Source organism: Panthera pardus, unplaced genomic scaffold, assembly GCF_024362965.1.
Source record: "Panthera pardus isolate Hobbes unplaced genomic scaffold, ASM2436296v1 HiC_scaffold_7, whole genome shotgun sequence".
NCBI classification, from domain to species: Eukaryota; Metazoa; Chordata; class Mammalia; order Carnivora; family Felidae; genus Panthera; species Panthera pardus.
This window is the reverse complement of record NW_026527002.1, coordinates 23946250-23960244: the sequence shown is the minus strand read 5'-3', so window position 1 is coordinate 23960244 and position 13995 is coordinate 23946250.

The following is a 13995-nucleotide window of genomic DNA, read 5'->3' as shown; positions in this document are numbered from 1 at the left end:
GAAACACTGTGGAATACAGACAGGATATAAATTTGTAATAAGTCTGTTGTCATCTGGTTAAATGGAAAGAATTCACAGATAGGCTCAAAGGACACGATAGGTACTTTTTCATGGAACTCTTTCTGAAATATTACTGTTTTGTGTTGTAATTTCCTGACAACTAGAAAATATATAAAATACCACCATTCTAAAATTTTGCTACAACTTTAAAATTATTAACTAGAATCTTCCCATGTACACTAATTTCCTTAATTAGAACTGGATGAGAAATTCCTCATCAGTATTGTTGAGAAATGTGCATCTGATGCAGTGTTTTTTTTCTTCAGCACCTAGAAAAATTCTAGGCACTTAGTTGGTGCTCAATAAATTAATGAAATGCCTAATTGTCTACATATGTCCCAATAGATTAGCTGCATATAAGTCAAACTTCTCAGAATCTTGATTTTTTTTTCCAGACTTAAAAAAAAAATTTGGTGTAATTCCATCTTCTTGAAGTATCCCAATCCTTGGAAGCAGCCACATACCATACAATAAATACTGTGATCTAAACCTAGCAGAATAAATGTGAACTTTGTGGTCAGGAAAGAGCATTCAAACCCCATGTGCAACTTGCTGATTTGATACCTTGAGAAAATTTTGTGAATTTTAGTGTCTTAATATTTAAAATGGATAGAATATCAGTCTCACATTATAAAAGAGATTAATAGAACACTTGAAAAGTTATTGGTACATGTTACACCACCAATCACCCACACCACCCCCATACCTCAATATCTTTCCTGCCTCTCCACTGTTTCACCAGCACTACTTAACCACAACCCCCTCCCCCACGCCAACATCTCCAACAGGTCCTTGCCCTTTTTCTTCCTTAGGAACATCAACTGAGGCAATATATAGGGACAATACCACAAGAAGTGTTTTCACCCTCTAAACATAGTAATGTATTTTATTTTAGAGTTAGAGTATGCAGGGAAGAAGGACAGAGGGAGAGAGAAAATTTTAAGCAGGCTCCATGTGGAGCTTGATGCAGGGCTTGATCCCACAACCCTGGGATCATGATCTGAGCTGAAATGAAGAGTCAGACGCTCAACCAAATATATTTAAGGTAGATAAGACCTACAGATATCTTATTTTTCTATGACAGTCTGTTTTGAAAACGACAAAGATGAAAAGGCTCCTATACCTTAATGCAGAGCTATTCACAAACAAATGTATTATATTGGCTTGGCTTATAAAGCAGAATGCAAAATGTTTTCCCAACTTTTGTAATTGCAATAGAAAACTGAGCCATAATTTGTTCCATCTTTCTAAGCAGTCATAGAACTAATATTCGAGAAGCAAAAATATTAATTTCTATACTTCATCAGAAAATAGTTAATAAAACAAGATAAAAATGATCTTTTAACCAAAACAAATATAAGTAATTCAAGCAATGATGACTTGAAAATGGTTTTGCTTTTATTGCCCTAACAGGTTGTTCTGACAGCTTTGAACCCACAAGATAATTATACAATTCCTCATGTCTTTTTGGCTATATGAATATAGCTACAAATGCTTCCAGGATAAATGCAAAGGCTTTGCAGGACTGAATAAAGAAAATGCAATCTCTAAAGAAATGGCATTTTAGAGTATAACATCCTTCTTTCATCTGACAGGATGATAGGAAGAATGTTTTTATTTTTAATAATTCATGATTGTAAATGTATTAGCAGTTTCTTAGACTATCTTCATTAGAAACACAACTTTAAAATTATCACACATACTCTTTGCATCTCGTTTATACCTAACGCCAATAAAAAGGACCCATTTTAATGCTGTTGGCCACTAAAAAGTCTGTGACCTAAGCAAAATTACAACTCACTCCAAGAACAGGATGGCTCTGCTCTAAGTCTTTTGGCAAAAGCTAGGATTTTAATGACCTTAAACAAGCAGGGCAAGCAGTCACATTGCCTGAGAACTCCAGAGCTTTTGCACAGTTTATTCTTGTTGAAGCAAGCTAAGGCAAAAGCTTTGGCAGCAATATGAACGCGGGCCAAAGGGTTTCAAGTGGTTATTTTTTTGCATGTAACTCCTTATGGCTGGGTTAAAAAAAAAAAAAAAAAAAAAAAAAAGGTGTTTATAGAGAGCTTTGCCTGGGGTATTGTCAGATCTCTTTCCCTGGATATAGTACAAAGGAAGGAGTCCTCAGCTGGCGTTTTTTTCTAATTTGTACCTAAGTCCTTCTAAGAACATGAAGAGCAAGTGTGTGACTGTTGAGGGTAGAGTATAACTTCCAGAAAACTGATTGATCTTTTCCCTTGGAGTCCTTCAGAAATTAGAAGTGGGGACAGGGAGAGAATCACCACCTACCCCCAGGTCCCATTGTGAGAAGATTTATATATGTTCAAAAGAACATATATATGTTCAAAAGAGAATAATCAATGTAAACATCATTGGTTTTCAAACCTTACTCTTAGCTTAAGCAAGAGTAAGATGGTACATAAATGATCAAATATAAATGAGATAATGACATTAATGAAGTCATCTGCAGCATCAGAAACCATGATGGGTCATGAGGCAAGGAAAACCCATGTAAGTGCTACCCTGGCTCCAATGGTACCCAGTGAAAGTGTTACTGGAAGGAAGGAATACCAGTATATAATACTGCCCAGTGCCATCCCCCCTACAGTCTAGCACAATAGATAGAAATGTCAGGATCACCTCTTAAATTTCAGAGGTAAATCCTGGTGAAAATTTGTTTAAAGTGATAAAGCTAAAGGAATAACTATGTCCCAACACAACCTAGAATTCATCAAAAATATTGAGACTTCCAATAGAAATATAATTAAATTTTTTTCCTCAGTGAAAAACAAAAATAGGAAAGAAAACACACATTTTAATGGCTATTTCTTACATATCAATGAGCTAAACAGTGAAGATAAAACCATTCACAGAAATAGAATTCCTGCCTTCTCAGAATCCGAGGAGTATATCAAGATGGCGGTCATAAAATTCTGCACAAATAGTAATAAAAATGTGTCCAGTTGTGCAACTGATTAATTTCAGCTAACATCTTCATTCAAGGTAAAGGTACTGTCCTCAGGGAACTTTCCAGATTATTAGAGATCTATGCCCTAGTGATAGGAAAGGTAGCCTATTACAAAGACCACATAAGGTATATAAAATTAGATGTACATCAAAGTGAGAATAAATCTTCAACTGGAAGATGACTTTTATGAAGATTCTACTTTTGCAGGGTCTTAGAAAATAGATGGAATTCTTTGGAAGAACAGAATAGAAGCATGGGCTGGAAGGCAGGAGAAATATTTTAACCTGAACAAGGTCCCCCTTAACAGGTGGAATCCTCAAAAGAATCGACCCTTTTCAGATGTGTCTCAGGGCCTCTCAAAATTTTTGATGCATAGAAATGCTTTTCCCTTCTTGAAAATACTCCCTTTTGTCTTTCAATGCATCATTCAAACTTTCTTTTAACCACTAGTGGCTCATTCTCTATTACTTTTTAGGGTTATTGTTTTTTTCTTTTTCCTTGGTTCATGACCTAATGTTGATGTTCTTCACAACTCCATTCTTAGCTCTCAGACTCTGTCTCTTCAGTTCTTACTCCACATACCCTCCCAAAGCAATCTCATCCATTTCCATGGCTTCCATTTCCACCCGTATGCTGATGACTCCTACATTTATAACTTAAAACCAGGTCTTCTTACTGAGCTCCAAACATATATCCTTTATTCTACATCTGTATTTGGATATTTCAGATTCCTTCAAGTACACGTCCAAATGGGAATCTATCTTTCTCTGTCAAGGACTGTGCTTCTCTGGTATTCCCCTATCTTAATAAATAGCATCTGGCCAAGCCTGAGATCTTGGTGTCATTGTTCACTTCTTTGCTTCTTGTATCCCCATTACCCTCAAGAAATATTCAAATGTGAAATTATTTACTTCATTTCCACTGACTCCATTTTCATCTAAAACTCCATATTTCACAGGAGCAGTTTTAAGAGCTGGCCCCCCAACTCTAGTTTCATACTTTTTAAGTCCCCCTCTGTCCTGCAGCCAGTAAGATAATATTAAAATGTAAAGTTGTTCATGTCATTTCCTGCTTAAATCCCTTCAGTGGTTTTTCCATTGCACTTAGCATGCTTATGTTCATTAACACATCTTCTAAAGCCTTCTGTAATTGGCTCCTGCCTAGCTCTATTTCTCACCATATCCCCCTCTCATAGTCTAAGATCAAGCATGCTTAATATCCAACGGTTATTTGAACACTACACTTTCTCACTGGTCTATGATGCTCCTCTTCATATATATACTGTTCTCTCTATCCTTTTCCCATTCCCATGACGTTTCTGGTTAATTTTCTTTACTTCTTCAGGTGTCAGATGAAACATTACTTTCTTAGGAACATCTACACTCAGTCACTGTAAATACAATCCCTGCAATTTAACATTTTTTTGGTAATGCTCTTCACAATTTATTGCATCTACTTGTAAATGTCAGTTATCCCCAAATATAAGCTCTGTTAAGTCATGTTAGAGGTCTACTTTGTTCAAAACTATATCCCCAGGGTCAAGTGCATATTCTGGCACAGAATAAGAATTCCATGCATTTATTACTCAATGAATAAAGAATAAATACTCGTTTTTCATAAGAGCATTGTGGGGGAAATACAGAGCTGCACTAGAAAGGTTGGAACCAAATTGTGAAGGGCCATTAATGCCATATTAAAAACGTAGATCTTATCTGGAAATAAGGAGACCCATTCACACAATACCCAAATTATAAGGCAGGAAAATGTAGCAGATTTTAAACAGCCTGCCTAGAATAATCTAGAAAAGTTTATGCATATTTTAAAAAGTGAGACTCCTGAAGCGCTTCTTCAGAGTGCTATTTATATTTCCCCTCAGGCTCCAAGTTATAAAGTTAAAATATGGCTTAAGGAAAAAAATTCCCTGTTAAAACTGACTTCTTGCTCTGAAGATAAAATTGATTTTTGAGCAAGTAAAGTGACCATTTTTACCAAGACCATTTGTGTTATGTATGCTTGTGTGTGAGCATTGTGTGTCTTAATTTTTATTCCCCTTCTCCTAGCCTACAAAATATTTGTATATGTGTATTCTACGAACTAAACTAAGCTGGCTCCCTTTCTAGCCTTATCCAACCTTTTCAATGTGTCCTAACTCCCAGCCACGTGATTCTATGGAGTTGCATGAATTTGGACACCTATTCCTTCTGTCCAGAATATCTTCCATGTTTGCTACTATCCTTCACGTCTTCCTAGGCCCAGGTTAAGTCTCCTCTTCTATGAAAACTTCCTTAACTTCTACTCTGCAGAAAATGAATTCGTTTCTTCTTCCTGTTCTCAATAAAATATATGTATCACTGTTAAAAATTGTTTCATATTTGTTTTTCATGCACCCAATGTCCCCATTGTATTGAGTTACTTTAGTAAAGAGAATCCCAAAAGACATTATTCAAAGTGTAGTCCCCAACCAGCACACTTGTGGGCTTGTTAAAGATGCAGACATTTAGGCCCCAATCTACACTATGAAATATTACCAGTTTATTTTTAATCACAGAAAAGTTTGAAAAGTATCTAGTATGGTTAACTCTTAAAAGATCAATACAGGCCTACTTTATGGATGGATTAGTCCTAGAAAATCTGGGAGGAGCATTCAATGCACTCATCAGTGTACAGATATGGTTTGGGAATTTATCTCCAGGTACACAGTAGATAACCTGGACAATGTTTTAAATTTATGGAGCACAAATCATCACTAAAGGCCATAAAATGATGAGACTGATGCATACCTGGAATTCTTGACAGAGAATGTTAAAATATTCTGCAAATTGAAGACCTTTCTAAAAATCACTACGACTCGACATATTTTGGATTAGGACTATTTCACTCTGCTCAAATATTTACTTTCTTTCCTGCATATTTTCTTCCTCTCCTTCCTGCATAAATTTATATATGGAACTTAGTTAACTCAGACTGTCAGCTGGTAAAACTGTCTTCAGAGAAATATGTGAAAGTATATTAAATTCAAGGACAGGAACTTGAAGGATTGGTGGATTATGAGGCACCACACAGTCCAAAAAACATCAAGAACTGTAATTCTAGTGGGGCTTGGAACAAGGTAAGGACAACAGAAAGGTAGAAGAATAGAGGTCAACCTGTGAAACTTCCAGATTCTTCCCCTAGTAGAAATGAAATTACTTCAATTATTTTCAGTCACTGAGGCCAAGTCTTTCTAAATTCCAGAATGGTGTTTCACCCCTCATGAAAATCAAACGGCACTGAAATAGAGGCAACTGAGGACATCTCAAAGGACAAGACATGAACAAGCAAGGGGGCTGACACAGAGATAAGGAAAGAAATGATGAGTTTGTTTTCTTTCTGTGAAAGTTTTAATTCCCACATTTCCATTACTTAATGTGTCATTATTTTAGTTTTCAGCAGTTGGCAAACTCAGAGCATTCCGACATTTATTTTAAAATTGGTAGTCAACACACAATACATCAGATTTTTATATTGCCTCAAAGGAAAATTCTCAAAAGAAATCTAAAGCTTTACCACAAATTTCCCTTGGGAAGTTGATCCTAAAGTTTTAGATGCCAGCATACACTCCTGACCAAAGTTAAAACTCCAGAGGTTACGATGACACAGGCTGATAAATCTGGCTACATAATCCAGACACAAATTATGGTATAAACAATGATGGGTAACACTTGTCATTGCCTGTTGAATAAAGGTCAAATCCTCAACCTGGCATTGAAGGTCTTTATAATATGACCCCAGTTTAAATTTTCAATCCTCATTTCCACCACATTGCTACACTCTAAACAAAGTAGAACAAACTGTGTTCTGTACATATACTTAGTGATTTTGCTTAAGGCTCTTTTCACTTGGGATTTTCTTTCTTCCCGTATTTCTGGATCTCAAACAGGTGTTGAAGACCCAGAGCAAATGAAACTTCCACTGAGCCTCCAAATATCCCTAAAAGCTGGAAATGCACTCTCCAGTTTCATACTCTGTAAGCTTTACCTCCTACTTAGGTCTGTGTTGAAGGCAACTTGACTGAAAGTTTCTTAATAATGGTAAAGTAACCATCTTTGTGTTCTTGTTTGTAACTGACACAGTGATTTGTACCGTATGGAACGATTATAAGTATTTAATCAAATGATAAGAATGTTACAACCTTTTGGTGGTGTTCTCCCTTATATCATTTCAATTTTTATCCCCTTTTTCCTCTAAAATTCCATAAGTCATCACTGCAACTTGTTCCTCATAGACTTCTTAGGGGAAACTGGGCTAATGCATAGCCTAATTTCCTTTGAGTAACACTAGATTATATTCCTGGCCCAATGCCAATACCTGAAATTTAGTTTGCATTTAATAAAATTTGAAAAAATCAATTATCCTGCCCCCTGCAAAAAAAAAAAAAAAAAAAAAAAAAGTCTAGCATTATTAGCATAAAGTTATGGAACCACTTTGGGACTTTGTTGGCTATTTCTACCTTCTGGCATACCCATTGTCTCTAGATACTACCAAGTGTTCTTTTCCTTTCCAGCTTTGAGATACAATTAACAGATAATACTGTGTGAGTTTGTGTACAGTGTGATGACTGGATGCACGTATATATTGATAAAATGATTACCAAAATAAGATTAGCTAACATGTCCATCACTTCATGTAACTATTTTCTCTGAAGTAAAATTACTTTTGGACACTTTAAACTACGTATATAGTATTTTAACTATGGTGACCATGCTATGTGTTAGATCCTTAGAACATTTTCATTTTGTAACTGAAAATTTGTAGCCTTTAACCAACACCTTCCCATTTTCCCCAGCCCCCAGTAACCACCATTCTATTGTTTCTGTGAGTTCAGGTTTTTTAGTTTCCACATATGTGAGGTAATACAGTATTTGTCTTTTTCTGTCTTACTCAGCATACTACCCTCAAGATGCATCTGTGTTGTTGCAAATGGCAAGATTTCCTTTGGATGACCGGATAATATTTCATTGTGTGTGTATGTATATATGTGTGTGTATATGTGTGTGTGTGTGTATGTATGTATGTATGTATATATATATATATATATATATATATATGTGTGTGTGTATAAAACTATGATATATATCACACTTTTTTCATTTATTCTGTCAAAGGACACTTAAATTTCCATACCTTCCTTGGCTGTTCTAAATAATGGTCTAATGAACTTGAGAGAGCAGGTATCTTTTTAAAATAGTAAATTTTCTTCCTTAAGATAAATACTCAGAAGTGGAATTGCTTGATCATATGGCAGTTCTATTTTTAATTTTGTGAGGGAATTCTATACTGTTCTTCAGAGTGACTATACCCATTTACATGCCCATTAATTGATGCACGAGAGCCTCCTTTTCCCCATATCCTCGCCAATACTTGCTAGTTCTTGCTTTTTGATAATTGCCATTCTAACAGGTGTGAGGTGATATTGTAGTTTTGATTTCAATTTCCCTAATGATTAATAATGTTGAACACCTTTCCAGATACCTGTTGGCCATTTGCATATCCTCTTTGGAAAAAGATATCTATTCACTTCCTTTTTGGGGGGGATGCTGTTTGTTTTTTCTTTGCCTTTTTTTTTTTTTTTTTTTACTATTGAGTTATATGAGCTCTTTATATATTTTGCATATTAACCCTTTATCATATACATGGATTTACAAATATTTTCTCATATTTGTAGGTTATCTTTTTTATTGTTTCCCTTATGGTACAAAAACTTTTTAATATAGTCCAACTTATTTTTCCATTTGTTGCTTTTGATTTTGGTGTACTATCCATACAATGATTGCCAAGACACATATTAAAAGGCTTTCTTCCCTCATATTCCCTTCTAGGAAACATGGTTTTAGCCTTATGTTTACATCTTAAATCCATTTTGAGTTTTTGTAAAAGAAGGGTCCAGTTTCATTCTTAATGTAGCTGTCTAGTTTTCCCAACACCATTTATTGAAGTACTGGTATCAAATATTTATCACTGTTGAAGACTATTGGCTCCCTTGTCAAATATAAGTTGATTGTATATGCATGGGTTTATTTCTGTGCTCTCAACTCTTTTCAGTAGTCAAAGTGTGTGTTTTTATGCTAGTAGCATAAAATTTTCACTACTATAGCTTTACAACATAGCTTAAAAATAAGGAAGTGATACCTCCAGCTTTCTTTTTCATTGTCAAGAGTGTCATGGCTGTTTGGCATCTTTTGCAGTTTCACAAAAATTTTAGCATTCTTCTTGTATTCCTGTGGAAAATGTCATTGGAATTTTTTTAATGTTTATGTAATTTGAGAGAGAGCGCGAGTGCATGAATGGGGGAGGGGCAGAGAGAGAATCCCAAGCAGGTTCCATGCTGCCAGCACAGAGCCTGAGGAGAGCTCAATCTTAGGAACAGTGAGACCATGACTAGAGCAGAAATCGAGTCGGACTCTTAGCCAACTGAGCCACCCAAGCATCCCCCGTTGGAATTTTGATAGGGATTGCATTGAATATATAATTGGCTCTGGGGAGAATGGACATTTTAACAATACTCTCCTGATTCATGGACATGGATATCTTCTTATTTGTGTCTTCAATTTCTTTCATGAATATCTTCTAGTTTTCAGTGTACAAATCTTTCCCCTCATGGGTTAAATTTGTGCCTAAGTATTCTAATGTTTTTGATGCTTCTGTATACAGGATTGTTTTTATTTCTTTTTTAGGTCATTGTTAGTGTATATAAATGCTACTGATTTTTTTCATGTTATTTTGTATTCTACAATTTTACTGAATTAATTTATTCTGATAGTATTTTTGATAGTCTTTGGGGTTTTCTGTATATAAGATCATGTCTTCTGCAGATAGAGACGATTTTACTTCTTTCCAATTTTGATGGTTATTTTTTTTTCTTGTTTTAAAGTCCTGACTACGACTTCTCATATTATGTTGAATAGTAGCGATGAGAGTGGGCACCCTGATTTTGGAGAAAAAGATTTTAGCTTTTCACCATTGCGTATGATGTGAACTGTGGGTTTGTCATGCATGGTCTTTATTATGCTGAGATATGTTCCTTCTATATTTAAGGGCTTTTATCAAAAGGAGTGAATTTTGTCAAAGCTTTATCTGTACCTATTAAGGTGATCATATGATTTTTGTTCATCTTTCTATTAATGTGGTGAATTACATTGATTATCTTGTGTCAAACCATCCTTCTATCTCAGGGATAAATCCCATTTCTCATGGTGTGTGATCATTTTTAAATGTTATTAGTATTTTGTTGAGAATTTTTATATCTATATTCACCAGGGATATTGACCTATAGTTTTCTTGTAGTGTCCTCTGGCTTTGGTATCAGGGTAATGCTGGCCTTGTAAAATGAGTTTGGATGTATTTGCTATGCTTTTAAGCTTTGGAAGAATTTTAGAAGTACTGGCATTAATCATCTTAAAATATTTGGTAGAATTAACCAATGAAATCATTTGGTCCTGGGATTTTCTATGTTGGAAAGTTTTTGATTACTGCTTCAATCTCTTTAGTTGTTAGTGATCTATTCTGATTTTTATTTTTTATTCATTCTTGATAGGTTGTATGTTTCTAGAATTCTGTCTATTCTGTATTATCCATTTTGTTGGCATACAGTTCTTCATATTATCCTATTATCCTTTGTATTTCTGTAGTGTCAGTTTTAATATCTTCTCTCATGCATAATTTTGTTTGCGTCCCCCCCCTCCTTTTTCTTGGTTTCTAGCTGAAAGTTTGTCAGTATTGTTTATTCAAAAACCAACCGTGGGGACACTTAAGTGGCTCAGTTGGTTAAGTGACTGACTCTTGATTTTAGCTCAGTTCATGATCTCATCGTTCATGAGATAGAGCCCTGTGTCAGGCTCAGCACTAACAGTGTGGAGCCTGCTTAGGATTCTCTGTCTCTGTCCGTCTCTCTCTCTCTCTGCCCCTTGCTAGCTCTCTCTCTGCCCCTTGCTAGCGCTCTCTCTCTCAAAATAAACTCTGTTCCATTGATTTTTTTTCCCTGTTTTTCTAATCTGTTTTATATTTGCTCTAATCATTTTCTTTCTTCGACTAACTATGCACTTTAGTTTTCTAATTTTTTGAGTTATAAAGTTCTTTATTTGATCATTTATTTTCTCTTAACGTGGACATTCATCACTGTAAATTTCCCTCTGAAAACTGCTCTTGCTTAATCTTATAAGTTTTGGCCTGTTACATTCATATTTGTTTGAATATTTGTGATTTCTTCTTAGACCCACTAGTTGTTCAAGAGTATATTATATACTTTCCACACATTTGTGAAGTTTTCCTTTTTCTTGTTGATTTCTAGCTTCATACCATTGTTGGGAAAGATACTTGATATGATTTCAATCCTCTTAAATTTAAGATTTTCTTTGTGACCCAAAGTATGTATCCTGAAGAACAGTCCATGAGTACTTGAGATTAATGTATCATCTTATGCTGTTGGAAGAAAATATTCTATATATGTCTTTTAGGTTCATTTGGTTTATAGCATTATTCAAATCCACTATTTCCTTGTTGATTTTTTTTTTTTTTGTCTAGATGCTCTATTCAAGGTGAAAGTGGGGTACTGAAATCTCCCACTATTGTATTGCTCAGTTCTGTTAATATTTGCTTTAAATATATAGGTGCTTCAATGCTGGGTGCAAATGTATTTACAACTGTTGTATACTCATAAATAATTGGTCTTTTTAAATCACTATATAGTGAACTTCTAAGTCTCTTGTCACCAAGTTTAAAAGTGTATTTTTTCTGATTTAAGTATAGTGACTCCAAGTCTCTTGATTAGCATTTGCACGGAATGTCTTTTTCCATTACTTCATTTTCATTCTACATGAGCTAAAGTGAATCACTGGTAGACGGCATATTTTTGGATTTTTTAAAAAATTCTTTTAGCCACTCTGTCTTTTGATTGGAGAATTTAGTCCATTTAAATTTAAAGTCATAATTGAAGGTAACTAGTTACCACTGCCATTTTGTTAATTGTTTTCTGACTGGCTTTAAAATTTTCTTGTTGCTTCCTTTCCTTCAGTCTTTTGTTGTGTATTTTTTGTAGTGGTATGCTTTAATTTCTTTATCTTTTGTGTCTATACTACAGGTTTTTTCCCTTGTAACCACAAGCAAAACCATGAGACTACATAAAACATGTTTATTTTAACATGACAGATCCTTATCTTCAATTACATATAAAAACTATACTTCTTCCCACATATTTTATGTTATTAATGTTCTACTTTACATCTTTTTAAAAATTAAAATGTAATTGGCCTACAATATCCTATTAGTTTCGGGTGTGCATCATAGGGATTCAATGTTTTTATATATTACAAATGAACCCCATGGTAATTCTAGTTACCAACTGTCCCCAAAGTTGACTGTATTTCCTGTGCTGTACATTGTATTCTCATGGTTTATTTATTTTAGAACTGGAAGGCTGTACTTCTTAATTCCCTTTACTTATGTTTCCCACTCCATCACCTCTCACCTCTGTAAACCAACAGTTTCCTGATTCTATGAATCTGCATCTGTTTTGTTTTTTTCAGATTCCACATGCAAGTGAAATCATGTGTTCATTTTTCTTTGACCTATTTTACTTAGCATAATGCTCTCTAGTTCCATGCATTTTGTTGTAAACAGCAAGATTGCTTTTTTTAATGACCAAGTAATATTGCTGTGCATATGTGTGTGTATATACACCCCACATCTTCTTTATCCGTTTATCTGTCCACAGATATTTAAGTTGTTTCCATATCTTGGCTGTTGTAAATAATAATATAATGAGCATAGGAGTACATGTATTTCTCTGGATTGGTGTTTTCATTTTCCTCAAATAAATACCCAGAAGTGGAATTGCTAGATTGCATTGCAATTCTGTTTTTAGAGACCTTCATCCTGTTTGCCATAGTGGCTTCACTAATTTACATTCCCACCAACAGTATGAGGGGTTCTCTTTTCTACAAATCCTCACCAACACTTGTTCCTTCTTTTTTTTCTTTTAATAGCCAATCTAACAGGTGTGAGGTGATATCTCAATATGATTTTTGTTTATATTAAAAGGTTGATCATCTTTTTATGTGCCCGTTTGCCATCTGTAGGTCTTTAGAAAAAATCTATTCAGGTCCTCTGCCCATTTTGTAATTGGGTTGCTTATTTTTTAGACATTCCGTAAGTGCTTTATAATTTTGGATATTAACCCCTTATAAGATAAATCATTTGCAAATATCTTCTCTCATTCTATAGGTTGTCTTTTTGTTTTCTTTGTTTTCCTTCATTATGCAAAAACATCTTAGTTTGATGGAATTCTGTTTATTTTAGCTGTTGCCCTTGCCCTAAGACTGGTCCATAAAAATAACTGCTAAAATTGACCAAAAAGCTTCGGCCTATGGTTTATTCTACATGTTTTATGGCTTCTGAATTTACATTTAAATTTTTAATTGATTTTAACTTTATTTTTGTGTATGGTGTAAGAGAGTGGTCCAATTTCATTTTCATGTAGCTGACTAGTTTTTTCATCTCAATTTGTTGAGACTTGTTTTATGTGAACAAATTTGCTGATAGACTTAAAGAAGTCTCTGTGTGATGAATTGTTTATCTCTTGCTGCTTTCAAAATTTTTTCTACCTTTAACTTAACATCTTGGTTATAATGCATCTTGGGGTGTTTCAGGGGGTTATCTTGATTGTGGTCCTTTGAACTTTCTGTACCTGAATGTCCATATCTCTCCCTAAAACTTGGGAAGTTTTCAGCTATCTATTTGAATAAGTTTTTCTGCCTCTTTCTCTCTTTACAAACTCCTATGACTTGGATGTTTATTCACTCTATGCTTTCTCATTTACTCAGAATTTATTCTTTTTTTTTCATTCTTTTTGTTCCTGTAGCTATTTTCAAGTGTTATAAGTTCACTGATTGTCTGCATGGTCAAGTTCTTTTTGATGCTCTCTATTGAATCTT